At 41.9% G+C, this 27,159-nt stretch overlaps 1 long non-coding RNA gene across 10 annotated transcripts; it reads left to right on the forward strand.

Moving 5' to 3' along the window:
• The first annotated feature begins 2,957 nt into the window (after positions 1 to 2,957).
• On the forward strand, positions 2,958 to 26,854 carry LOC125523495 (uncharacterized). 10 transcript variants are annotated; one of them, XR_015610618.1, is made up of 6 exons: positions 2,958 to 3,515; positions 3,876 to 3,940; positions 4,077 to 4,148; positions 4,714 to 4,870; positions 4,995 to 5,122; positions 5,200 to 8,430. It is a non-coding gene; the product is annotated as an uncharacterized LOC125523495 (long non-coding RNA). The 10 variants fall into 10 exon arrangements; XR_015610617.1 differs by having other exon boundaries at positions 2,958 to 4,870; positions 5,200 to 5,250; positions 6,916 to 7,063; positions 7,189 to 8,430; XR_007290270.2 differs by having other exon boundaries at positions 2,958 to 3,940.
• The last annotated feature ends 305 nt before the right edge of the window (positions 26,855 to 27,159 follow it).

The raw sequence follows: 27,159 nt of genomic DNA on the forward strand, positions 1-27,159 counted from the left end.
AAGATTGCCAGATAGGTTGATGGCAAGAGACACAGATGAATACATTGCCATAAAGGGAAATACAGGAAGAGGAGCTATATATACGCCCCCAAAACTAGTAGAGTAGGTTGGAGAAGAATGACCTCACGACAGGACCTGGTTCACCTCTCTGGAGGCTGGGCACGATAAGGCTCATGTTTTATGCAAATTTTGATTCTTCATGAACAGTATGTACGACAATAAATTGCTTGTGATAAAAAATATAATAGTATACAGTGAGCACCACAATTGAAGTCATGGGTAATTCGGATTTTCCATTGTCTTAGTGTTTTTCATGTCAATTTAAATACTTATCCTAAAAGAACTACAAATAAGATTCAGAGGTTGCCTTTGTCTAGCTAAGTTGTGGGTTAGTGGTTAACATGGACGAACAAATACATCACCACATCCTTGTCTGTCATTGTCATGATAGTGACAGCAAGAAAAACAGGCATGCATAAATAAATAAAAATATGGTAAATTTTCATCGCTCTAGCTCTCTTTTACATTGAAAGTAGAGAAGGGGGTTGAATGATCGATGATGTTTAAAGTGAAATAAAGTTGACTGCATTATTAGCAAGATGACAGGGCAAACTGGAAACGCCGACCAAAATCAACAAGCAACTTCATTAGAGAACTGAGTGATCACAACTGATAATTGATGGTGCAAAAGTACTCGAAAAGTAAAGAAACATGTGCGTAACTCTCTGTTCTGATTGCCGTATCAGCGGGTTTATTTTCTTCCCGTTTTCTGAATTTACAATTGTTGCAAGTACAGTCTTTGGCTTGAATTTATGAGGTCAGTTTGGCAAGACACACGCGAAGAGGATTTCTACTGAATTGTGTGATGAAAAGAGTGGGATATGAGGGGGAGTATAAAGTATTGATTCTATATTAGATGGATGAACTAATGTATAGAACAGCTGCTGCACCCTTACTGATTCAAACATTTGAGTAACAAGTAAGAACGGCTGGTCGGATTCTATAGAAGTGGAAGATTCCAGAATTTTGAAAGGGGCAAAAGACCTCACTCATTTGATTCCATGATGGAGCAACCGCTGTTGCACACTTGACCGACAACGTGTGGCGCTGTGTAGGGTTGTGTGCATCACCACTGTTTCTTTTGCCCACGTCTCAGATTGGCAGTTAATAACATGAACAAATAACAGTTCTGAATATATTTCAAAACAAAGAATCACATACTTAATCACCAAGAACACATCACAAAATCTTTCTTGGAGGCGGAGAGGGAATCACCAAGCACATCACAAAATCTTTCTTGGAGGCGAAGAGGACACATCTCAGATATCTCCAACCTGCCCTTGCCGGAGGAGTGTCGCTGAACAAGGTCCTCACAGTGGTTCTTTCGAGCTTGTCCTCACCACCGGCGACGACCCATGCTCACACTGCCAGATCGGTCGATGTCCCGGGACGAGGCCATCATCGCCGCCCTGATCGACTGCTGCGCGGCCCAGCTACCCCCGAGTCACCGATGCTATTGACACACACTCCTGCGAGACCACGACACCACGTGCTGGGCCGTCATCGAGGTCATCGTCCAAGAAAGACCTATCCTCCCAGGACAAGGCCGATACTGCCACCACCTCCAAGGGCGCTCTTCCGGTCGCATGACGCCCGCAACCATCCACACGAGCCACCAGTAGTGGAGAGGGCGGGTTGAGGTCAAGGCCTAGATGAGATACGCGGCGCATGAGATCCAGTGCAGGGTTGCCGACTGGGTGGTTCGGGACTCGGGAGAGAGATCTGCGGATGGAGATCGTGGGAGAAGTGGAGGACGTGCGGGGCTTTTTTCTTGTGGTTTTCGCTGCTATAGATCGCGAGGTTTTTCTATCGTTGATTTTTTTCTGCGGGCATGGCCCATCGCACAGATGGTTGTCGTAGAATGAAGGTGGGGATCGAATGAGGTCGAACCATCACGACGTTCGATCCCCCTTTAATAGTATAGATTTTTCTATCGTCGATTTTTTTCTACGGGCATGGCCCATCGCACAGATGGTTGTCGTAGAAGGGAGGTGGGGATCGAACGAGATCGAACCATCACGATGTTCGATCCCCCTTTAATAATATAGATTTCTTAGCGGAAATAGATAATTAAATTTAGATTGTAGCATTGGAAACCAAACATATAATTTTTTTTGGACGGTTTTAGTTGATTAGGCTTTGAAATGCATAATTGCTTAAGATTGAATATAAAACAAACAGAACTCATTGCAACGTACCGGGTATATGCGCTAGCTTTATTTGTTTATTTTACACATACATAATTATTAAAGAAAATACATATGTAATTGTTTAGGACTCCCTCCGTCACAAATAAATGTCGTTAATTTAGTACAACTTTGTATTAAGCACTATAAATCAGCGACACTTATTTTGAGACGAAAAGAGTATTTTAAATATATTCTTGTATCTGCTAACATTTGTTCAGTAGAGATTCACATGATGTTCTACTTTCACATACAATTCTCATTAAATTTAAACACATGAAAATTCTCCTTCCCGTTGCAACACACGTGCATATGTGCTAGTCTCTACTCCTAATGGATGACTTGATGAATAGTTTGCGTGGTTTATTTTCGCTGGTTTTTTCCGTCCTCCTCCCACCTCCGGTTTTTCTTTCGTCTCTCCGCCTCAATCGTAAAAAAAAACAGCCTCGAGACTCCCCTCGATCTGTTTCCTCGTTGTCAAGACTCCCCCAGCCGCTGAGATGGTTAGGTGGACAGTGGTATCCCCAACCCACTAGGGTTCAAATCCTGGTGCTCGTATTATTCCTGGATTTATTTCAGGATTTCCGGCGATGCGCTTTCAGTGGAAGGAGACGTTCCCGTCGATGACGAGGCGCCTACTGTGACTTCGTAAATCTCAAGATGATATGCCGCTCAGTCTTTCGGAGGTGCTCATAGGGGTAGGGTGTGCGTGTGTGCGTTCATAGGAATGAGTGTATGCGCGTGTATATAAGCGCTTGTGTCTGTACTGATGCTCAAGAAAAGACTCCCCCAGCCGCTGAGCCCTTCACCGCCTCTGAGATCCGCCGCCGCCGCCGCCCCTCTGATTCTGGCCGACGCCATCCGACTCACGCGCCGGCCGCCACCAGCGCGGCTCACCCTTGTCGCCCCAATCGATGCACATCACCTCCTCGCCGTTCCCTCCCTGCGCGCGCCCCTGCGGCTAACCCTAGCCGCCAACCCATGTGCGGCTGCTGATGACGCCGCTCTGTCGAGCCCCCGTCCCTCGCTCGCCTTCTCCCCCGCCGGTGATGCTCGCCCTCGCTCCCGGTCGCCATGCTGTGGCGCCCTTCGTGGATGCCGTCAGCTCCAAGGAGGCCAGCGCCGCTGTCACGTCGGCCTTGCTGGTCGTGATCCACGAGCTCACATCGCTCAACGGGTCCTCCCTCTCTAGGCTCCGCACTGCATGAGGTCATCGACTCCTTCGCCAGCCCCAATTTACGGCCAAGCCCGATTCTGCGGAAAGTTGATGTAAGTGATCTTATTACTGTCATATGCAAGTTATAGGAATTGGGAGAAGTTGTGTTACATTAAAGCTTGTGTTGGAAGAACTGATGATTGGGTCACCGGTTAGCTCGTATTAGATGGGAGGATACCACGGGTGTTAAGCATTCCCCGATTCTGGACACTTGAATGTCGACTTATCTCATCTTGGAGATCTTCTGGCATTCTGAATATGTGCACTAACTGTTATCTGTCTACTGTGTTTTTGATGTGTAATAAATGGATGCGTCCCTAATAAGACACGGCTCTATAAGGCATATTTCTGCAATGATTTGATTTAAGTGATCTTATTACTGTCTTATGCAAGCTAATATTTTTCCGATCAAGGTTGTGTTGGAAGAACTGGTGATTGGGTCCTCTGAATATCTCGTGTTACAGAAACAATGATCAAGGTTCAGTCTACTCTAATGCCTGACTATTGGAGGCCTTAAGCTATTCGGTTATTATTATTTTTTGAACTAGGGTTAATGCCTTCACATTTCAAAGTTTGTGTGTGCATTCGCATAACTACTTGTGTTACGAGTGCAGGATTCAAAGAATTTCTGTTGGGAAATCAAAGGGGGCAATAACTTCAATTGGGAGAAGTCGCTGGAAAATAAGGTTAGAGCGATAACCTTTGTTAAACACATTGGTTGTTAATATTTGGCAGACGTATAGATGATGCCTATGAGGCTATCACCCAATATCATTATTCTTTATCTTGCATAACCAAGAAAAATATTAGATTAAATGGATTGTACAGGATAATTCTGGCTACTTTGGTATGACGATGTTTAAAGGGGCTAGAAGTATAATTGATTTCGTGTTGAAGGATCTTTTCATGCCAAATTTAATAAATTTGTCATGTTTCCATTGATTGCCTATTTGCTCACTCTGTGTAGAATGGTGAACATTTGTAGCATGGTCACCTGGTCATGGTTTGATTATTTTTATCAATGCACATACCTTCAGAAAATAACCCAATGAGGCTAGCTTGTTCTTTCTACTTATGTACCTACACATGGGATGTTCTGTTAATTTTGTTGTGTAAATAATCATTCTTTGTGTTGATGAGCAATGATAATGACTCCTAAAATTACAAAAATTGCTGAAAGTACGCTTTGGTGCTGCGTCAGTGTATGCATACTAAGCTGAAAAGAAGATGATTGTATATTTTGCTTTATAGTGCACTGGTTCACGAGATTGATGCTGAGAAGATTCAGTTTGCCCTGCTACACATGAGAATATTATTTTGCTTGAAAATATATTGTTTTCTCGGTGCACATACCTTCAGAAAAGGAGAAGTGCTTGAACGAAGATTCTCCTCCGTCATCTAACCGATGGTCAGATGTTTGTGCTTTTCCATCATGGTTTAGCCTAGGATCACTATTTCTTTTCTACAGCATGTCCTTCTCGGGAAAGTTGTTGTCGATAACTCAATTGATGTGTTCCTTTTTTTTCTTCAAGAAACTCGATATTGACCAGGCAGGAAGGAGGAGGTGGAGGAGGCGAGAAGCTGTGGCGTCACGCTCTCCCCCGATGCTTTCAAGTCATCCGCCCTGCAGTTAACCTCCGAGCAGAGACCCAAGCCCAAGGTAATGCTCGCCTGCTCCATAGTTGTTTTTAGCTTCCTTTTTGGTGTGACCTAACCATATGAGTATGTCACAATCAGGGGGCGATCAATATTTTCAAAGGATGATACTGTGAAGGTTTTCGCATGCAGGTAATTTTTGTGACCTAGCAGGAACCATTAGTATGCAGATGTTGCCTTCTTAATGAACAAGTTTACAAATAGTCGAACGCCATGCTATGTTGTTCATTAATATATTCTTGCAAGTAAACTGGATCTGGTTCTTCATAGTTGCAGATTTTGTAGCTTGCAAGATTAGTAGAAGTTCAAAATAAATTGACTGTAGGTAATGGATCAGAGAAAGTCTATCAATCAAATTAATGTTCAATTGCATGGACAAGAGAAAGTATATTATTAATCACAAATCTAAGAAGATAGTTACCCTTGTATTAGTTTTAGAGAATTAACATAAAAAGATATATTAGTTTCAGATTGAACTATTGGCAAAATAATATTTAAATCTTCTGTACTCCACTGATCTACCAATTCTACTGTTTTTGTACCACAAGGCATGCTGTAAGTTTTTATTGTCCAATAGTCTGCTAACTTTACTCGCTATATTCAAGATGTATGTGATGTTTAGTTTGTTTTATTCCCTTCTATATTCATGGCTTATCCTATACTGAATGAGGACTAACAGAAACCAATTTGTCAATCTGTTAACCTGATCATAGCAACTGCTTAACTGGAAGTGATCTTTTTGCTCTTCCTGCTAATATAATGCATACATATTTGAGCTGAATTGGTTGTCTTACGTTACATATGGCAGTGCAAATATGATCTTATGTTGTTGTGAACATTTATAATTTTTCATACCTTGGCTTTCACTAAACCGTTCATCACTATTCATACCAACGAGTGTGTTTAGTATGTTTGTGTTGACTTAGCAACAATGTAGAGGGTTTTCGGGGTCATCTTGTGTCAATGTTGACAAGAAGGTAACCCCCCCCCCCCCCCCCCCCCATATATGTACGGCAAAGAGAAAACTCTGTTAATTTGGAGCTATGACAGAAGCACATCCACTCAAGCTGCTCGGACCATGTGTACGACTGCTGGGGATCCCTGTGCAATCCCACAGCTGGCATAGATGGACTGCTGTCACAGTGCGCATGCAGATAGACTATGACGACATTTTTGGTAGCGGGGTCTTTGCACACATCATGGCACACTTCCAAATCTGGGCCATCCTCGTGGAGTAAATTTGTTGCAGTTTTTCTAAACGCTTGTTCAAGTGAGCGTCATATTCTTTCTTATGTTTGTTGCTTGCATACAAGGCCTGCCGTGTGGTTTTGAATTTATAATTTTTGAGTCTTAGTAATGCTGAATCCAGTTTAAATACAATATGAATGAACTTTTAGTTTCTCATAGCATGTTGATTTCGTTGGATATTTTTATCTCATGTCATCTTTTTTAATGATGACTTAAGATTGAACAGATAATTATTTGATTAATTTTTTGTAACAAGAAACTAAGAATTGACCCTGGATAAAGGAAGAAAATGGTCCATATAGAAAGAGATAGTAAGCTTCTTCAACGGTAAGCCATTCTCTGTACGGGAGATGCACATGTAATTTTTTGTTTCAACCCAGAATATATTATAGAGCCTGCAGTTCGGTGGTCTTTAATTGGTTACTGCTATTTACCATCTGTTTATCTGGTTTGCATAGGTCTTTTGAGAACCGTCCTTCGACTGCATGGTGTTTTCTTTGTAACAATCCCCATGTGTTTGATAAATGCCTAGCTATATGTTTTATGCAGGTCATTCACGAGAAGCAATAATTATAAGACTACTCGAGGAGATTGAGAGCATCAACTATTTACATGGATGACCTGAGGGGGAAGACGAGACTCGGAATGGTTTGATGGTAAAAATAGTCGATACTGCTGCTGCATGAGGACGGCAAAGGTATATGTGAAATACGATTAGTGTTGAGACACTAATTGAAAGTGAAACTATCCCTAGGTGGTTTTGGTAATTCTTAACAACATATAGCTCATTGAGCTAATGCTATTCCAAGATTAATATTTCAGGAAAAGTTCAATGAATGGCATGTCATGGATGAGGAAAGTGGACCCCTCAAAATATTAAGGACAAAAAGATTGGCTCAAGCTCAAAGATCAAAACTCTACATTTTATATTTTAGTGATCCAAGATCATATTGAGTCTATAGGAAAAGCCAATACTATCAAGGAGGGATGATGTGTTGCTTAATGGCTTACTTGCTTCAAAGTGCTTGGTGATATGTTCCAAAACCCTCAACTACCTTCCCACATCCACATATGACCTAAACCAAAAAGTCAAACTCGGCCCTACTGATTCTTTCTATCCGGAGTCACCGAGTTTCAAATGTCATAGCCATTGCCACAAACCCTAAGTAAATCGGTCTCACTGATAGGGATTTCGATCACACCGAGATGGGGTTGTAATCTCTCTGTTTTCCTTCGTAACGTTTCGGTCCTATCGAGATGAGCGATCGGTCCCATCGAGATTGCAATGTAAACTCTCTGTTTCTCTTTCGTAACATTTTGGTCCCACCGAAATGAGCGATCGGTACCATCAAGTTTACCTGACCAACTCTCTGGTTAGCTTATTACCAAAATCGGTCTCACCGAGTTTGTGTAATCGGTCACACCGAGATTACGTTATGCCCTAACCTAACCATATCGGTCCTACCGAGTTGCATCTCAGTCTTACCGAAAATCCTAACGGTCACTAGGTTTGCTAAATCGGTCTGACCGAGTTTTTCACTTCGGTCTTCCCGAGATTGGTAAATTGTGTGTAACGGTTAGTTTTTGTGTGAAGGCTATATATATCCCTTCACCCACTCTTCATTCGTGGAGAGAGCCATCAGAGCATACCTACACTTTCAATACACTTTTTCTGAGAGAGAACCACCTACTCATGTGTTGAGGCCAAGATATTCCATTCCTACCATATGAATCTTGATCTCTAGCCTTCCCCAAGTTGCTTTCCACTCAAACCCTTTTTCCACCAAATCCATATCCTGTGAGAGAGAGTTGAGTGTTGGGAAGACTATCATTTGAAGCACAAGAGCAAGGAGTTCATCATCAACACACCATTTGTTACTTCTTGGAGAGTGGTGTCTCCTAGATTGGCATGGTGTCACTTGGGAGCCTCCGACAAAGATTGTGGAGTTGAACCAAGGAGTTTGTAAGGGCAAGGAGATCGCATACTTCGTGAAGATCTACCGCTAGTGAGGCAAGTCCTTCGTGGGCGATGGCCATGATGGGATAGACAAGGTTGCTTCTTCATGAGCCCTCCGTGGGTGGAGCCTTCCGTGGACTCGCACAACCGTTACCCTTTGTGGGTTGAAGTCTCTATCAACGTGGATGTATGATGACCCACAAGTATAGGGGATCGCAACAGCTTTCGAGGGTAGAGTATTTGAAAGTGCAACTATCCCTAGGTGGTTTTGGTAATTCATAACAATATATAGCTCATTGAGCTAATGCTATTCCAAGATGATTATTTCAGGAAAGCTCAATGATTGGCATGGCATGGATGTGAAAGTGGAACCCTCAAAATGCTAAGGACAAATGATTGGCTCAAGCTCAAAAGCTCAAGACTCTTCATTTTATATTTTAGTGATCCAAGATCACATTGAGTCCATAGGAAAAGCCAATACTATTAAGGAGGGATGAGGTGTTGCTTAATGAACCTCTTGCTTCATGTGCTTAATGACATGCTCCAAAACCCTCAACTATTTTCCCATATTCACATATGACCTAAACTCTAAGCCAAACTCGGTCCTACCGATTCTTCCTATCCGGCGCCACCGAGTTTCACTTGTCATTAGCCACTGCCAAACCCTAGCAATTCGGTTCTACCGATAAGGATCTCGGTCCCACCGAGATGGGGTTGCAAACTCTCTGTTTCCCTTTCGTAACTTTTCGGTCTCACCGAAAGAGCGAATCGGTCCCACCGAGATTGCAATGTAAACTCAGTGTTTTCCCTTTGTAACATTTCGGTCTCACCGAGTTCCACTCGGTCTCATCGAAAGAGCAAATCGGTCCCACCGAGTTTGCCTGACCAACTCTCTGGTTAGCTAATTACCAAATTCGGTCTCACCGAGTTTGTGTAATCGGTCTCACCGAGATTACGTTATGCCCAAAACCCTAACCGAATCGGTCCTACCGAGTTGTGTGTCAGTCCCACCGAAATTCCTAACGGTCACTAGGTTTACTACTTCGGTCAGACCGAGTTTTCTGATTCGGTCCCACCGAGATTGGTAAATTGTGTGTAACGGTTGGATTTTATGTGGAGGCTATATATACCCCTCCACCTCCTTCTCATTCGATGAGAGAGCCATCAGAACACACACACCATTTCTACTCATATGTTCTGAGAGAAAACCACCTACTCATGTGTTGAGATCAAGACATTCCATTCCTACCATATGAATCTTGATCTCTAGCCTTCCCAAGTTGCTTTCCACTCAAATCTTCTTTCCACCAAATCCAAATCCTATGAGAGAGAGTTGAGTGTTGGGGAGACTATCATTTGAAGCACAAGAGCAAGGAGTTCATTACCTACACACCATTTGTTACTTCTTGGAGAGTGGTGTCTCCTAGATTGGCTAGGTGTCACTTGGGAGCCTCCGACAAGATTGTGGGGTTGAACCAAGGAGTTTGTAAGGGCAAGGAGATCGCCTACTTCGTGAAGATCTACCGCTAGTGAGGCAAGTCCTTCGTGGGCGATGGCCATGGTGGGATAGACAAGGTTGCTTCTTCGTGGACCCTTTGTGGGTGGTTGCTTCTTCGTGGACCCTTCATGGGTGGAGCCCTGTGTGGACTCGTGCAACCGTTGCCCTTGGGTGGAGCCCTGTGTGGACTCGCACAACCGTTACCCTTCGTGGGTTGAAGTCTCCATCAACGTGGATGTAGGATAGCACCACCTATCCGAACCACGGGAAAAACATCCGTGTCTCCAATAGCGTTTGAATTCTCCAAACCCTTCCCTTTACATTCTTGCAAGTTGCATGCCTTACTTTCCGCTGCCAATATACTCTTTGCATGCTTGCTTGAATTGTGTGATGAATGCTTGACTTATCCTAAAATAGCTAAAATCTGCCAAGAACTAAAATTGGGAAAAGGTTAAGTTTTTATTTGGTCAAGTAGTCTAATCACCCCTCCTCTAGACATACTTTCGATCCTACAGTATTCAACCCAAATTTATTGATTCGACACAAGGGGAGTCAAAGAATATTCTCAAGTATTAGCAACTGAGTTGTCAATTCAACCACACCTGGAAACTTAGTATCTGCAGCAAAGTGTTTAGTAGCAAAGTAATATGATAGTGGTGGTAGCGGCAACAAAACTAAAGACAGCAAAAGTAATGTTTTTGGTATTTTGTAGTGATTGTAACAGTAGTAGCAGGAAAGTAAATAAGTGTAAACCAGTATATGAAAAACTCATAGGCACCAGATCAATGATGGATAATTATGCCAGATGTGGTTCATCATGTAACAGTCATAACCTAGGGTGACACAGAAATAGCTCCAATTCATCAGTATAATGTAGGCATGTATTTCGTATATAGTCATACGTGCTTATGGAAAAAAACTTGCATGACATATTTTGTCCTACCCTCCCGTGGCAGCGGGGTCCTATTGGAAACTAAGGGATATTAAGGCCTCCTTTTAATAGAAAACCGAAACAAAGCATTAGCACATAGTGAATACATGAACTCCTCAAACTATGGTCATCACCGGGAGTGGCCCAGATTATTGTCACTTCGGGGTTGCCGGATCATAACACATAGTAGGTGACTATAGACTTGCAAGATAGGATCAAGAACTCACATATATTCATGAAAACGTAATAGGTTCAGATCTGAAATCATGGCACTCGGGCCCTAGTGACAAGCATTAAGCATAGCAAAGTCATAGCAACATCAATCTCAGAACTTAATGGATACTAGGGATCAAACCCTAACAAAACTAACTCGATTACATGATAAATCTCATCCAACCCATCACCGTCCAGCAAGCCTACGATGGAATTACTCACGCACGACGGTGAGCATCATGAAATTGGCGATGGAGGATGGTTGATGATGACGACGACGATGAATCCCCCTCTCCGGTGCCCCGAACGGACTCCAGATCAGCCCTCCCAAGAGGTTTTAGGGTTTGGCGACGGCTCCGTATCGTAAAACGCGATGATTTCTTCTTTTTAATTTTTTATCTCCGAAAGCAAATATATAGAGTTGGAGTTGGCGTTGGAGGGTTTCCAGGGGGCCCACGAGGTAGGGGGCGTGCCGTAGGGGGGCGCCCCCCCACCCTCATGAGAAGGGTGTGGCCCCCCTGGTCTTCATCTTTGACGAGGATTTTTTATTGTTTTTTCTAAGATGTTCCATGGAGTTTCAGGTCATTCCGAGAATATTTGTTTTCTGCACATAAAACAACATCATGGCAATTCTGCTGAAAGCAGCGTCAGTCCGGGTTAGTTCCATTCAAATCATACAAGTTAGAGTCCAAAACAAGGGCAAAAGTGTTTGGAAAAGTAGATACGACGGAGAAGTATCAACTCCCCCAAGCTTAAACCCTTGCTTGTCCTCAAGCAATTCAGTTGACAAACAGAAAGAAAGAAAGAATTTTTTTTACAAACTCTATTTGCTCTTGTTATGGTAACTATGTCAGGCCAGCATTCAAGTTTTTAGCATAAATCATAACTAACCACATTTACAATAATTCTTAGGTCTCATAATTACTCATATCAATAGCATAATCAACTAGCAAGTCATAATAATAAATCTCGGATGACAACACTTTCTCAAAACAATCATAATATGATATAACAAGATGGTATCTCGCTAGCCTTTTTGAGACCGCAAAACATAAATGCAGAGCAACTTTAAAGATCAAGGACTGACTAGACATTGTAATTCATGGTAAAAGAGATCCAATCATAGTCATACCCAACATAGATTAATTGTGATGAATGCAAATGACAGCTGTGCTGTCCAGATAGTGCTTTTTAATAAGAGGGTGATGAATCAACATAAAAGTAAATGGATAGGCCCTTCGCAGAGGGAAGCAGGGATTTGTAGAGGTGCCAGAGCTCGGTTTTACAATAGAGATAAATTGTATTTTGAGCGGTATACTTTCATTGTCAACATAACAACCGAGAGATGGCGATATCTTCCATGCTACACACATTATAGGTGGTTCCGAAGCAGAATGGTAAAGTTTATACTCCCTCTCCACCAACAAACATCAATCCATGGCTTGCTCGAAACAACGAGTGCCTCCAACATGCATCAAGTCCCAGGGGGAGTTTTGTTTGCAATTAATTTTGATTTAGTTTGCATAAAGTATGGGACTGGGCATCCCGATGACCAGCCATTTTCTCGTGAGTGAGGAGCGGAGTCCACTCCTCTTGAGAATAACCCGCCTAACATGGAAGATAAGGATAGCCTTGGTTGATACATGAGCTATTCGAGCATACAAAACAGAATGTTTATTTGAAGATTTAGAGTTTGGCACATACAAATTTACTTGAAACGGCAGGTAGATACCGCATATAGGAAGGTATAGTGGACTCATCTGGAATAACTTTGGGGTTTAAGGGATTGGATGCACAACCAGTATTCCCGCTTAGTACAAGTGAAGGCTAGCAAAAGACTGGGAAGCGAGCAACTAGAGAGCGACAACAGCCACACACATGCATTAAAATTAATAAACATTGGATGCAAGCACGAGTAGGATATAATCCACCATGAACATAAATATCGTGAAGGCTATGTTGATTTGTTTCAACTACATGCGTGAACATGTGCCAAGTCAAGTCACTTAAATCATTCAAAGGAGGATACCACCCCATCATACCACATCATAACCATCTCAATAGCATGTTGGCACACAAGGTAAATCATTATAACTCATACCTAATCAAGCATGGCACAAGCAACTACGGTCTCTAATTTTCATTGCAAACATGTTTATTCATAATAAGCTGAATCAAGAACGAGGGACTCATCATATTTACAAAAACAAAAGAGGTCAAGTTCATACGAGCTTTTCTCATCTCAGTCAGTCCATCATATATCATCATAATTGCCTTTCACTTGCACGACCGAACGGTGTGAATAATAATAAGAGTGTACGTGCATTGGACTAAGCCGGAATTTGCGAGCATTCAATAAACAGGAGAAGACAAGGCAATATGGGCTCTTTGGTTAATTCAACAATAATGCATATAAGATCCACTTCAACAATTTAATTATGGTCTTCTCCTACTGACCCCCAAAGAAAAAGGAATAAAAACTATTTACACGGGAAAGCTCCCAACAAGCAAAAGAAGAACGGGAAATATTTTTGGATTTTCTTTTTAATTATTACTACTACAGCAGAAAAATAAACTACTACTATTTTTTTGTTTTTCTTAAGGTTTAACAAACACACAAGAAGAAAGCATAAAATGAAATAAACTAGCATGGATATTACAGTGAAAAAGTATGAGCACCGACATCTAGCAATGAGTGTGTGTGAACATAAATGTAATGTCGGTGGGAAATACGTACTCCCCCAAGCTTAGGCTTTTGGCCTAAGTTGGTCTATGGCCACGGCTGGCCTGGCGGATATCCATAATAATAGTTGTTGGGGTCGTACTGTGATGATGAAGAATAGTTGGGATCAAACTGATGTGCAGCGGTTATCGCCTGCTGAGCTGCAGCATGGAGTCGAGCTGCCTCCGCTCCTCTCGTACTCTTCTGCCTCCTCTCTGGTAATAACATATCTTCTTTTTGTCTGTGAATCAAAGAAGGCAGGAGCAGGGAGAGTAATACAGAAAACATGTCGTTTATCAAAAATTAAACGATATAAGAGAGGTGATTCAGGCCTCTCGACAAACTGGTGCGAAGCCATAGAGTTATAATCTAAATATGCAGGAGGCAACTCCGTATCACCCTCACGAATGTCTATTTCAAGAAAATGAGCTAAGCGGGTTGCATAAATTCCTCCAAAGAAATCTCCATTATGTCTATTATGATGCAACCTACGAGCTACAATGGCTCCCATATGATAAGATTGGTCTCCTAACATAGCACTCCTAAGAATGCTAAGATCAGGGACACACATGTGACATGCTTCATCCTTAGCATTTATGCATCTACCGATGAAGAGAGCAAAATAATGTATAGCAGGAAAGTGAATGCTCCCTATGGTAGCCTGCATTATATCTCTAGATTCCCCTACAGTTATACTAGCAAGAAAGTTTCTAAATTCAGATTTAGGGGGATCCATAACACTACCCCATGATGGAAGTTTGCAAGCAGAAGTGAAATCCTCTAAGTCCATGGTATAAGATTTGTCATAGAGATCAAACATGACTGAAGAAGAATTACGCGAAGATGAATACTCAAACCTCCTCACAAATGAACTTGTGAGACCATGATACTGGGGGCATTTGTTAGCCTCAAAATCCTCAAGACCGGCATTGCGCAAATATGCTTTAAATTCTTCTTTAATTCCTGCACGGTCCATAACATTTTCCGACGGCCATTCGCAAGGACGTACTGGAGCGTCTCTTGGTGGATCCTCGTCAGCATCGCGCATAGCAATCCTGGGTACTTACTTCTTAGAGGAACCACCTTGGAACATCTTCCTAAGCGTATTGTTTTTCTCTGAAAAATTCTGAAATTTTTAGTAACTTCAAAATAAAAGTAAACCAAACTCAATAAAACTGATAGCAACTACTTCCACAAGTGCCTAGAGCCTATATCATGCATCAAAACTACTTGGAACCATATAAATTTGACATGCAGGCTCAAGAACATGGTCACCTATGCAGCACAAATTTGCAAAGAATAAAACACTAGAACAAAAACATATTGGACCAATGGAGGAGTCACATACCAAGAAACAATCTCCCCAAGCAGTTTTGCGAGAGGTGCTTTGAGCAAGGAGATAGAAAATCACAGCAAAAGTGGCTGCAACTCGTGCTTGAGTTGGTTTTTCGGGTTTGTGTGAGACAGAGGAAGAAGATGGGTGTTGGGATAAGTGGAGGAGGGCCACCGTGGGCCCACGAGGCAGGGGGGCGCGCCCTAGAGGGGGGGCGCCCACCACCCTCATGGCCAGGTGGCAGCTCCTCCCGTGGTGATTTTTGAACAGTAAATCCTCAAATATTCCCAAAAAAATCATATTAAATTGGCATGTCATTCTGAGGACTTTTATTTTCGGAATATTTTTATATTGCACGGATAAGCCAGGAAACAGACAGAAAAATACTATTTTTACTTTATTTCTACTAATTAACAGAAAATATAGAGAGGGTACAGAAGTTTGTGCTTCTAGTTTCATCTATCTCATGCTCATCAAAAAGAATCCACCAACAAGGTTGATCAAGTCTTGTTAACAAACTCAATTCGATAATCACGAAACCGGAGAAATTTTGAATAACACTAAGTTACCTCAACGGGGATATGCACATCCCCTATAATAAGTATTTCATATTTCTTTTTGACAGTAGGAAGAGGAAATTCAAAACCTCCAAATATAATCGATGGAATCTTTCCGATAGAATTGATACTATGAACTTGAGGTTGTTTCCTCGGAAAGTGTACCGTATGCTCATTACCATTAACATGAAAAGTTACATTGCCTTTGTTGCAATCAATAACAGCCCCTGCAGTATTAAGAAAAGGTCTTTCAAGAATAATAGACATACTATCATCCTCGGGAATATCAAGAATAACAAAGTCCATTAAAATAGTAACGTTTGCAACCACAACAGGCACATCCTCACAAATACCGACAGGTATAGCAGTTGATTTATCAGCCATTTGCAAAGATATTTCAGTAGGTGTCAGCTTATTCAAGTCAAGTCTACGATATAAAGAGAGAGGCATAACACTAACACCGGCTCCAAGATCACATAAAGAAGTTTTAATATAATTTCTTTTAATGGAGCAAGGTATAGTAGGTACTCCGAGATCTCCAAGTTTCTTTGGTATTCCACCCTTAAAAGTATAATTAGCAAGCATGGTGGAAATCTCAGCTTCCGGTATCTTTCTTTTATTAGTAATGATATCCTTCATATATTTAGCATAAGGATTTGTTTTGAGCACATCAGTTAATCGCATATGCAAAAAGATAGGTCTAATCATTTCAGCAAAGCACTCAAAATCCTCATCATCCTTTTTCTTGGATGGTTTTGGAGGAAAAGGCATGGGTTTCTGAACCCAAGGTTCTCTTTCTTTACCATGTTTCCTAGCAACAAAGTCTCTTTTATCATAACGTTGATTCTTTGATTGTGGGTTATCAAGATCAACAGCAGGTTCAATTTCTATATCATTGTCATTACTAGGTTGAGCATCATCATGAACATCATTATTAACATTTTCACTAGGTTCATGTTCATTACCAGATTGTGTTTCAACATCAGACATAGATATATCATTTGGATTATCAGGTGGTTCAGCAATAGGTTCACTAGAAGTTTGCACAATTCTATCATTTTTCTTTTTCTTCTTTTTAGAAGAACTAGGAACATCAATATTATTTCTCAGAGAATCTTGCTCGATTCTCTTAGGGTGGCCTTCAGGATACAAAGGTTCCTGAGTCATTCTACCAGTTCTAGTAGCCACTCTAACAGCATAATCATTTTTCTTACTATTAATTTCATCAAGCACTTCTTTTTGAGTCTTAAGTACTTGTTCTACTTGAGTGGTAACCATAGAAGCATGTTTGCTAACAAGTTTAAGTTCATCTTTAATATTAGCCATATAATCACCCAAGCGTCTAATCATATAAGCATTCTCTTTTAATTGTCTACCAAAATAAGCATTGAAGTCGTCTTGCTTATACATAAAGTTATCAAACTCATCCAAGCAATGACTAGCAATTTTAGTAGGAGGGATTTCAGCTTTATCATATCTATAGAGAGAATTTACCTTTACTACCTGTGTCGGGATATCGGGGTCAGGAGGTTCTTCAATAAATAAAGAATTGAGACCATAAGTTTCTTCAACAGGCGGTGAATTAAGATCATGTATTTCTTCAATAGGAGGTAAATTCTTAATGTCTTCAGCTTTAATACCTTTCTCTCTCATAGATTTCTTTGCCTCTTGCATATCTTCGGGACTGAGAAATAGAACACCTCTCTTCTTCGGAGTTGGTTTAGGAATAGGCTCAGTAATTGGAGCAGGAGCTGGCTCAGGAGGTGCCCAATTATTTTCATTTGTCAACATATTATTCAATAGAATTTCAGCTTCATCCGGTGTTCTTTCCCTGAAAAGAGAACCAGCACAACTATCCAGGTAATCTCTGAAAGCATCGGTTAGTCCATTATAAAAGATATCAAGTACTTTGGGTTTCTTAAGAGGATGATCAGGCAAAGCATTAAGTAACTTGAGAAGCCTCCCCCAAGCTTGTGGGAGACTCTCTTCTTTAATTTGCACAAAGTTGTATATTTTCCTCAAAGCAGCTTGTTTCTTATGAGCAGGGAAATATTTAGCAGAGAAGTAATAAATCATATCCTGGGGACTACGCACACAACCAAGATCAAGAGAATTAAACCATATCTTAGCATCACCCTTTAATGAGAATGGAAATATTTTGAGTATATAAAAGTAACGCGATCTCTCATCATTAGTGAACAGGGCAGCTATATTATCTAACTTAGTAAGATGTGCCACAACAGTTTTAGATTCATAGCCATAAAATGGATCAGATTCAACCAAAGTAATTATATCAGGATCAACAGAGAATTCATAATCCTTATCAGGAACACATATAGGTGAAGTAGCAAAAGTAGGGTCGGGTCTCATTTTATCTCTAAGTGATTCTTTGTTCCATTTAATTAATAACCTCTTAAACTCATATCTATCTTTGCAAGCAAAAATAGCGGTAGAAGATTCCATATCAAAAAGATAGCCCTCAGGAATAATAGACATATTTTCATCATCACTATCATCATCGTATTCAGATTCAATAGTTTCTTTTTCTCTAGCCCTAGCAATTTGTTCATCAAGAAATTCACCAAGGGGCACAGTAGTATCAGACATAGAAGCAGTTTCATCATAAGTATCATGCATAGCAGAAGTGGCATCATCAATAACATGCGACATATCGGAACGAATAGCAGAAGCAGATGTAGGTGTCGCAAACTTACTCATAACAGAAGGTGAATCAAGTGCGGAGCTAGATGGCAGTTCCTTACCTCCCCTCGTAGTTGAGGGATAGATTTTGGTTTTTGGATCTCTCAAGTTCTTCATAATGATAAGCAGATATAAATCTCAAATGACTCAAAGAATAGAGCTATGCTCCCCGGCAACATCGCCAGAAATTAGTCGTGATGACCCACAAGTATAGGGGATCGCAACAGCTTTCGAGGGTAGAGTATTCAACCCAAATTTATTGATTCGACACAAGGGGAGCCAAAGAATATTCTCAAGTATTAGCAGCTGAGTTGTCAATTCAACCACACCTGGAAACTTAGTATCTGCAGCAAAGTGTTTAGTAGCAAAGTAATATGATAGTGGTGGTAACGGTAACAAAAGTAAAGACAGCAAAAGTAATGTTTTTGGTATTTTGTAGTGATTGTAACAGTAGCAGCAGGAAAGTAAATAAGCGTAAACCAGTATATAGAAAACTTGTAGGCACCAGATCAGTGATGGATAATTATGCCGGATGCGGTTCATCATGTAACAGTCATAACCTAGGGTGACACAGAACTAGCTCCAATTCATCAATGTAATGTAGGCATGTATTTCGTATATAGTCATACGTGCTTATGGAAAAGAACTTGCATGCTTTTGTCCTACCCTCCCGTGGCAGCGGGGTCCTATTGGAAACTAAGGGATATTAAGGCCTCCTTTTAATAGAGAACCGGAACAAAGCATTAGCACATAGTGAATACATGAACTCCTCAAACTATGGTCATCACCGGGAGTGGTCCCGATTATTGTCACTTCGGGGTTGCCGGATCATAACACATAGTAGGTGACTATAGACTTGCAAGATAGGATCAAGAACTCACATATATTCATGAAAACATAATAGGTTCAGATCTGAAATCATGGCACTCGGGCCCTAGTGACAAGCATTAAGCATAGCAAAGTCATAGCAACATCAATCTCAGAACTTAATGGATACTAGGGATCAAACCCTAACAAAACTAACTCGATTACATGATAAATCTCATCCAACCCATCACCGTCCAGCAAGCCTACGATGGAATTACTCACGCACGGCGGTGAGCATCATGAAATTGGTGATGGAGGATGGTTGATGATGACGACAGCGACGAATCCCCCTCGCCGGAGCCCCGAACGGACTCCAGATCAGCCCTCCCGAGAGGTTTTAGGGCTTGGCGATGGCTCCGTATCGTAAAACGCGATGATTTCTTCTTTTCTATTTTTTTCTCTCCGAAAGCAAATATATAGAGTTGGAGTTGGCGTCGGAGGGTTTCCAGGGGGCCCACGAGGTAGGGGGGCGCCCCCCACCCTCGTGAGAAGGGTGTGGCCCCCCTGGTCTTCATCTTTGGCGTGGATTTTTTATTATTTTTTCTAAGATGTTCCGTGGAGTTTCAGGTCATTCCGAGAATATTTATTTTCTGCACATAAAACAACATCATGGCAATCCTGCTGAAAACAGCGTCAGTCCGGGTTAGTTTCACTCAAATCATACAAGTTAGAGTCCAAAACAAGGGCAAAAGTGTTTGGAAAAGTAGATATGACGGATACGTATCAATGTACGATAGCACCACCTATTGGAACCACGACAAAAACATCTGTGTCTCCTACTGTGTTTGAATCCTCCAAACCCTTCCCTTTACATTCTTGCAAGTTGCGTGCTTTATTTTTCGCTCCTCATATACTCTTTGCATGCTTGCTTGAATTGTGTTAAGATTGCTTGACTTGTGCTAAGATAGCTAAAATTTGTCAAAGACTAAAATTGGGAAAAGGATAGATTTTTATTGGTCAAGTAGTCTAATCACCTCCCCCTAGACATACTTTCGATCCTACAAGTGGTATCAGAGCCTTGGTCTCCATTTGCTTTAATTTCCATAGCTTTTGGTGGTCATAGCCTTGGTTTCACAACCTAAGAGAGTATGGCGTCTAGCGAGGGAAATTATCACCGTAGAGGTCCTTACTTTGATGGTACTAATTTTGCTAGTTGGAAGCGTAAGATGAAAATGCATATTCTTGGACATAACCCCGCCGTTCGGGCTATTTGTGTGTTGGCTTGCAAGGTGAATTCTTTGACGAGAGAGAACCGAATCGTGAAGCTACCACAGATGAGTTGAAGATGGTATAGTACAATGCTCAAGCTTGTGATATCCTCTTCAACGGATTGTGCCCCGAAGAATTCAACAAAATCAGCCGTCTTGAGAATGCAAAGGAAATTTGGGATACTTTTATTGACATGCATGAAGGTACCGACTCCGTTAAGGAATCCAAGTTGGATGTGCTTCAAAGTCAACTTGACAAGTTCAAAATGAAGGATGGTGAAGGTGTCGCTGAAATGTACTCTAGGCTTGCTCTTATCACAAATGAGATTGCCGGCTTAGGAAGTGAAGAGATGACCGACAAATTCATCATCAAGAAGATCCTAAGAGCCTTGGATGAAAAATACGATACCGTATGCACATTGATCCAAATGATGCCAAATTACAAAGATCTCAAGCCAATGGAAGCCATTGGAAGAATTGTTGCTCATGAGATGTCACTCAAGGATAAGGAGGAGCTCCATAACAAGTCAAGTAGTGCTTACAAAGCCTCATGTGAAGCTCCCACATCATCAAGTGAGAAACAAACCTTCAATGAAGAATTGAGCCTAATGGTGAAGAACTTCAACAAGTTCTACAAGAGTAGAAGCAAGGAGAGAAGTTCCAAGTCAAGTTCCTACAATGACAAAAGATCATCCAGTCGAGAGCGAAACTGCTACAATTGTGGAAGACCCAGACACTACTCCAATGAGTGTACGACTCCCCACAAGAGAAGAGAAGATTCTCCCAAAAGAAGAAGTAGAAGAGAAGAATCACCATCAAGGGAGAGAAGGAGTAGGGATGATCGATATGAATGAAGACACCCTCGGAGAAGCAAGGATTCGGAGAGGAAGGACAAGTCATCAAGGAGCTACACAAAACGAAGACATCAAGCTCATGTTGGTGAATGGGTATCCGGCTCCGACTCCGACAATGACTCCGAGAGAAGCTATCACTCCGACTCCGAATATACTCAAGATGAAGGTGTTGCCGGGACTAGCACTTGTGTCAACCAACTCCTACGACATATTTGATTCACCAAATGAAGGAATTGGAAGATGCTTCATGGCCAAAGGTCCAAAGGTATCACACTCCGAATATGTTGATTTCAATAGTGATGAAGATGACTTGTTAGGTGATGATGAGTTGCTTGTTGACAACTATAGTGATGAATACTATAATGAAACAAATGACAATAATAAGGAGAAGATTGAGTCTCTAACTAAAGAACTAAACACTCTTAAGTTAGCTCATGATACTATCTTAGGAGATCATCGAGAACTTTTAAGGACTCATGAGAAATTACGTTTTGAAAAGCTCAACCTTGAGCAAGAGCATGAGTTCTTAAAGGCAATCAATGATGATCTTCGCAAGAAAAGTTCTTCTTACATTGCCAAGCGTTTACTCTTATCCACTTACATGCCTCAAGTCAAGTCTAGTAACAAGAACAAGAAAGATTCTTCCTCTAGTAGTAACAATAATCATGCTAAATCCAATGTTGTTGCTTCTAGTAGTTCTCTTGATTCCACTAATGATTCTCTTAGCCAAGTTACACTTGAGCAAGAAAATAGCTTATTGAAGGGAATTATAGAGAAAGGTGTTTACAAGAGTCTTGCCGGGAGTAAGCAATTCGAGGAAATTGTACGCAAGCAAAGAAGGCACCGGAAGAATCAAGGTATTGGTTTTGAACGAAAGTTCAATGCCAATGGAGTTGAGTGGGAAGAAGATCAATACCCCAAGACGAAGTTTGTTCCTCAACAAGAGAAGTATGACCCTACTTCATCCAAAGGGACACAAGCTCAAGATGATCTTCCACCACAAGACCACAAGCAAAAAGGCAAGGACAAGCTTCAAGAGGAAATTGATGCATTTGAAGAAGCTCCTAAGGCCTTGGTCAAGTGGGTTCCCAAGACTACATCAAGTTCCACTTCATCAAGTACAACTACAACTCCAAGGATTCCCATCAAGATGGTGTGGATCCCGAAAAAGAAGAACTAGAGAGTTCTTGAGGGTGACTCCGCCAATATACTTCACTCTTATCATTTTGGCAAGAACAAGTGCAATCAACTTCCACATCTTGCACTAGTTCAAGGAGTCACAAACCCTCTTGTTGGTAAGACAAGGGACAAGGTAACCTAAAGTTTTCATAGACATCATCTTGTGTGTGCATCACTCTATGTCTATGGATACCCTTGTTTGTTCCTTGTGGGACTAACTCGTGTAGGTATTGAAAGTGCAACTCACTCCAAAGGATAGCTCCAAATAATCTATATCAACATAGAGCATCCACATCTTCAACATCTACATGAAGTCATCATCGACAAAACCCAAGGTTAGTTCATCCCTCTCAGGGGGGATCTCACATCTAGGGGGAGCTTTACTCTAACAACTGAGTTAAAGCAACTCTAATGGTGTGAACACAACAACGCTTTATGTAAAAGTGGTAACCCCACTTGTGCTTAAACGATGAGTATGACCTATGATCAAATGTTCTCATTTGACTCCTAAGTCAATATACTCATATATAGATGACCTAGTCATCGCAAATTGCTTGATAGATGCTAGAATTGTTTGTGCATGCTTTGCCATATATTTCATTTGCCATTTTATTGTGTGAGCATGTTGGTTGCATAATTTACTCATTCGAGGTCATCCACTTGTTGTTTTGATTGATTGGTTTCCTTTTCTTTTGGCCAAGTGGATGGACAATAATGCCTAAGAACCTTCTCTAGCTATCTATGTTTTTCTCGTCTCAAACTCTATTCATGCTGCATCACAAAATTTGATCAAGTCAGATTCGAACCACTCTGTGTGAGGAGCACTCGGAGTCCTCGATTCGTCATAGACTTAAACTTCCAAAACTTCTTTGTGTGTTTCGGTCTGACCGATTCACCCATTTCGGTCATACCGAGATCACTAAGTCGATCTAGGTTTTCAATCTCGGTGCAACCGATTTGAACTTTTCGGTCACACCAAGTTGCACTAACTGCTTGCAGTTATGCATCTCGGTGCCACCGAGTTGTTCCACTCGGTCACACCGACAGGGTCTGGCTATATATACCCACGGGTCAAATTTTGGAAAACTTTCCGAACCTCCTCGACCCGCGCTTAGCCCGCTCTGCCTCCAGGGTCTCCGGATCGTCCTCCTCGTCGCCAGCCGCCTCCTGCCTCTGGTCTCCGCCGCCGTCAACGGGAATCAACCCCGCCGTTGCCGCCATAGCGAGCTCATCGCCGAACTAGGGTATGAACTCAATCACTGTGCTATCCCTATCTGATTCCTAGCACATTGTGTTCGCCATGCATCTTGCCACGATTGAGATCATTCTTATCCAGTCAAAACACTCCGTAGTTTAGTAGTGAATTGAAAATTTAGGGTTAGGTTTCTGCCGAAACCATCTCGGACCCACCGAGTTGTGGAACTCGGTACCACCGATTCGGCTCGGGCCATTGCACATGTAATTTTCGGTTTGACTGAGAATTGCAAATCGGTGTGACCGAGTTCAGGACTTTGTGAAACCCTAGCAGTCTCGGTGCCACCAAACTGTGACTCGGTCTGACCGAGTTCACTAGTTTAGGTTCCAACAGCTGCTTCGGTATCACCGAGTTTACAAATCGATTGATCCGAAATGCTTTCTGTGGAAAACTAAAACTAAGTTTTTGACTCATTCTTTTGCAAAAACCTCTGCATTTTGTGATGCTCATCCACTATCTCATCTATATCTATTCACAGGGTCTGTTGTCAGTGTTTGCATCTGATCAGAGTGACAACAAGAATAGGTCAGAGGAGCAGGTTCACCTGAGTAAGGGCACTAGTCCTTCTAGCAGCTTAGATGATGGCAGCAGGAGCACCCCAAGCAACTTACCCAAAGCTGCCACCTGGGCCAGCAAGAAAAGAACTTCAGAGTCAGAGGATGATTACTATGTGGCTGAGGAAGAAGAAACCACCTCAAAGAGAAAAGTCCTGAAGAAGGAATATGGCACAACTTTTGTCACTAAGCCTGGCATGAAAACCAAAGTGCTTGCAAAGAGACTTCCAATGTCTAAGGCCAGAGCGTCTACTCAAGAGACTTTGGGATCTGCACCCAAAGAGCAGGTTGTAGCAGAGAAGAAGAGGAAAGAGAGGGTCAAGAAGACCACTGCTAGAGTGCTTGGGAGATCCTCAATCATGAGAGATTCTGAAGAGGAAGAGGAAGAAAAAGCTGCACCAGCACCCAAAGCTCAGAAGCTTATGGGTGATGCCATCAGGGCAGGGGCTGTTCCATCTAAGCCTAAGGCTGCTCCAAAGGCTGCTGCTCCAGCTCCAAAGCCAAAACCGAAGAGGAGCACCAGAAACATCCCTGCTGAGGAAAAGAACAAGGCCCCAGTGCCTGAAACTGAAATGGCAGAAGAAGATGATGAGTCACATATCTTGAGGAAGCTAAAGCCAAAAATCCCAGATCACAATGATGCTCATCCAGTTGCTGAGAACATGAAGATCAGGAAGGACTCAGGTCTGAGGCTATGGAGAGAGTCAGATCCATATGCCACCAGGAGGAGGACTGCTGTGGACTACATGTTCCATACAAAGGAACAACAGGACTTCTATGAGACAGTGTTGCTTGACAAGAAGCCCATAGTGTGTGACATGAGATGGGTCGATTGGGACTACATCAAGGAGAATGAGGATCACTATCCAGGTGTACAGGACAATTTCAAGGCTTGTGGAGTCGATGAGTTTGTGGCTCAAAAGCTCACAAAATGGAATGATGAGCTCATCATGCAATTCTACTCCACAGCTCATTTCTACCCAGATGGAAGGATTGTCTGGATGTCTGAAGGTACGAGGTACCAGTCCACGGTTGCTGAATGGGCGAAGTTGATCAATGCCCCAAAAGAGAGTGAAGATGACTTGGATATCTATGCCAACAAGAAGAAGGATCACAACACCATGGCACACATGTACAAGGAGATCCCAGATGCTGCTCTTGAGACACATAAGTTTGGATCTGTACATTATCTTCTGTCAGGATTGCCAACCATCAACTGGATCCTCAAGCACACTCTCTTGCCAAAGTCAGGTGATCACAAGATGATCAGAGGCCATGCAATCAACTTGCTTCACATCTTTGATGTCCCACAGAAGTTCAAAGTCATGAGCCTTATAGTTGAAACGATCAAGAGGACAGCTGCAGATCAGAAGAGGAGTTGTGGGTATGCCCCACAGATCCAGGAGCTGGTCAACTCCAAGATGGGCACTGGTACATATCTGCTGGACAAGGAGCACATGCCTATCTATCCAGACTTCGAGACAACATTGTGGTTATGAATGAGGATGAACCATCTTCTGTGCACGCACAAGTCAAGAAGGAGAAGGCAAAAGCTAAAAAGGCTGTAAGGATGCCAACTACTGAAGAAGCATCTCAGTATCTCCTGAAGAGCAAGCAAGATCATCTTGGCTACCTGATTGCATCCACTCTGAGGATTGAGAAGGGACTGGCCACCCTGACTCAAAACCAGGAGAGCTTGGAAAGAATCATGGAGCAAAGGTTCTATGACTTGGATGTGAAAGTAACGGAGATCCAGTCTGTCGTGGAGCAACTTCAAGATGATATGCAGGAGAGGAAGGGCAATACAACCACTGATGCATTTGCCAGAGTGCCTAGAGCTCAGAGGTCTGCTGCAGTGCCTGTTCCAGACACCAGAGCCACTTCATCTGCACCAGCTACAGCTTCAGTACCACCAGCTCCAGCACCTACTCCATCAGCTCCATCTACTTCGACTGAAGCCTTCGTTCTTGGAGTTATCCGGACACCACCACTTGAAGACCAAGCCTGAGAGACGTTTTAGTGCTATGCATTTTCTAGGAACTTTTTGATAACTTGTTGCCAAAGGGGGAGAAAAATGTATAGATCATAGGCTTCGAGAGAGAGCGTTGTTTTTTATTCTCTCTTGCTTTGGTGGTTGAACTTCATTTGCTTTGCTTGTTTGAGATACTTTCTGTCTGCGTGATACTTGGATGATCATGTGTTTGATCATATGCTACATTAATGCTTGTTGGATGACATTATCTTTTTATCCTTATATGATCATTCACTTTTCTTGGTGATGAGTGCATCTATTTATTTATTATCATTTTGAGCGCTCCACCAAGATGTATGTGACATGGAAGAGTAACCCATGAGCCTAACTCCTTGTGCATTTGCAGTCCAAAGCAAATCATAAACTATGCACAAATTTAGGGGAGCTCTTACTTTTCACATACTTCTCAAAGCGACAATGTTTTTCACTCTTATTATCATTTGTCAAAGCTTTGATCTATATGTTGTCATCAATTACCACAAACGGGGAGATTGAAAGTGCAACTATCCCTAGGTGGTTTTGGTAATTCCTAACAACATATAGCTCATTGAGCTAATGCTATTCCAAGATTAATATTTCAGGAAAAGCTCAATGAATGGCATGGCATGGATGAGGAAAGTGGACCCCTCAAAATATTAAGGACAAAAAGATTGTGAAAGGGCATTTCCCTACTTTATGTTTTGGATGATGATGACAGCCTTTGTGGTCTAAACGTGTGCTATATGTTTCAGGTTCTCGATGCTTAGGCTTACATCGGATTGCTATTACCTCTCGAAGGAAAAGATCGAAGATGTGTCCTCTACGTTTTTATTTTCTTTGGTCGTAGAGTACCCGTACTATCAAGAGGGAATCCTCATTAGGAAGCTTTGGGGGAATCAGTTCACGTACACTTTTCTCACCCTCTCTTTGCCTTCCTCAGGTGTGTGTGAGAGA

Source organism: Triticum urartu, chromosome 7A (assembly GCF_056163025.1).
Source record: "Triticum urartu cultivar PI428250 chromosome 7A, HENAU_Tu73, whole genome shotgun sequence".
Classification (NCBI taxonomy): Eukaryota; Viridiplantae; Streptophyta; class Magnoliopsida; order Poales; family Poaceae; genus Triticum; species Triticum urartu.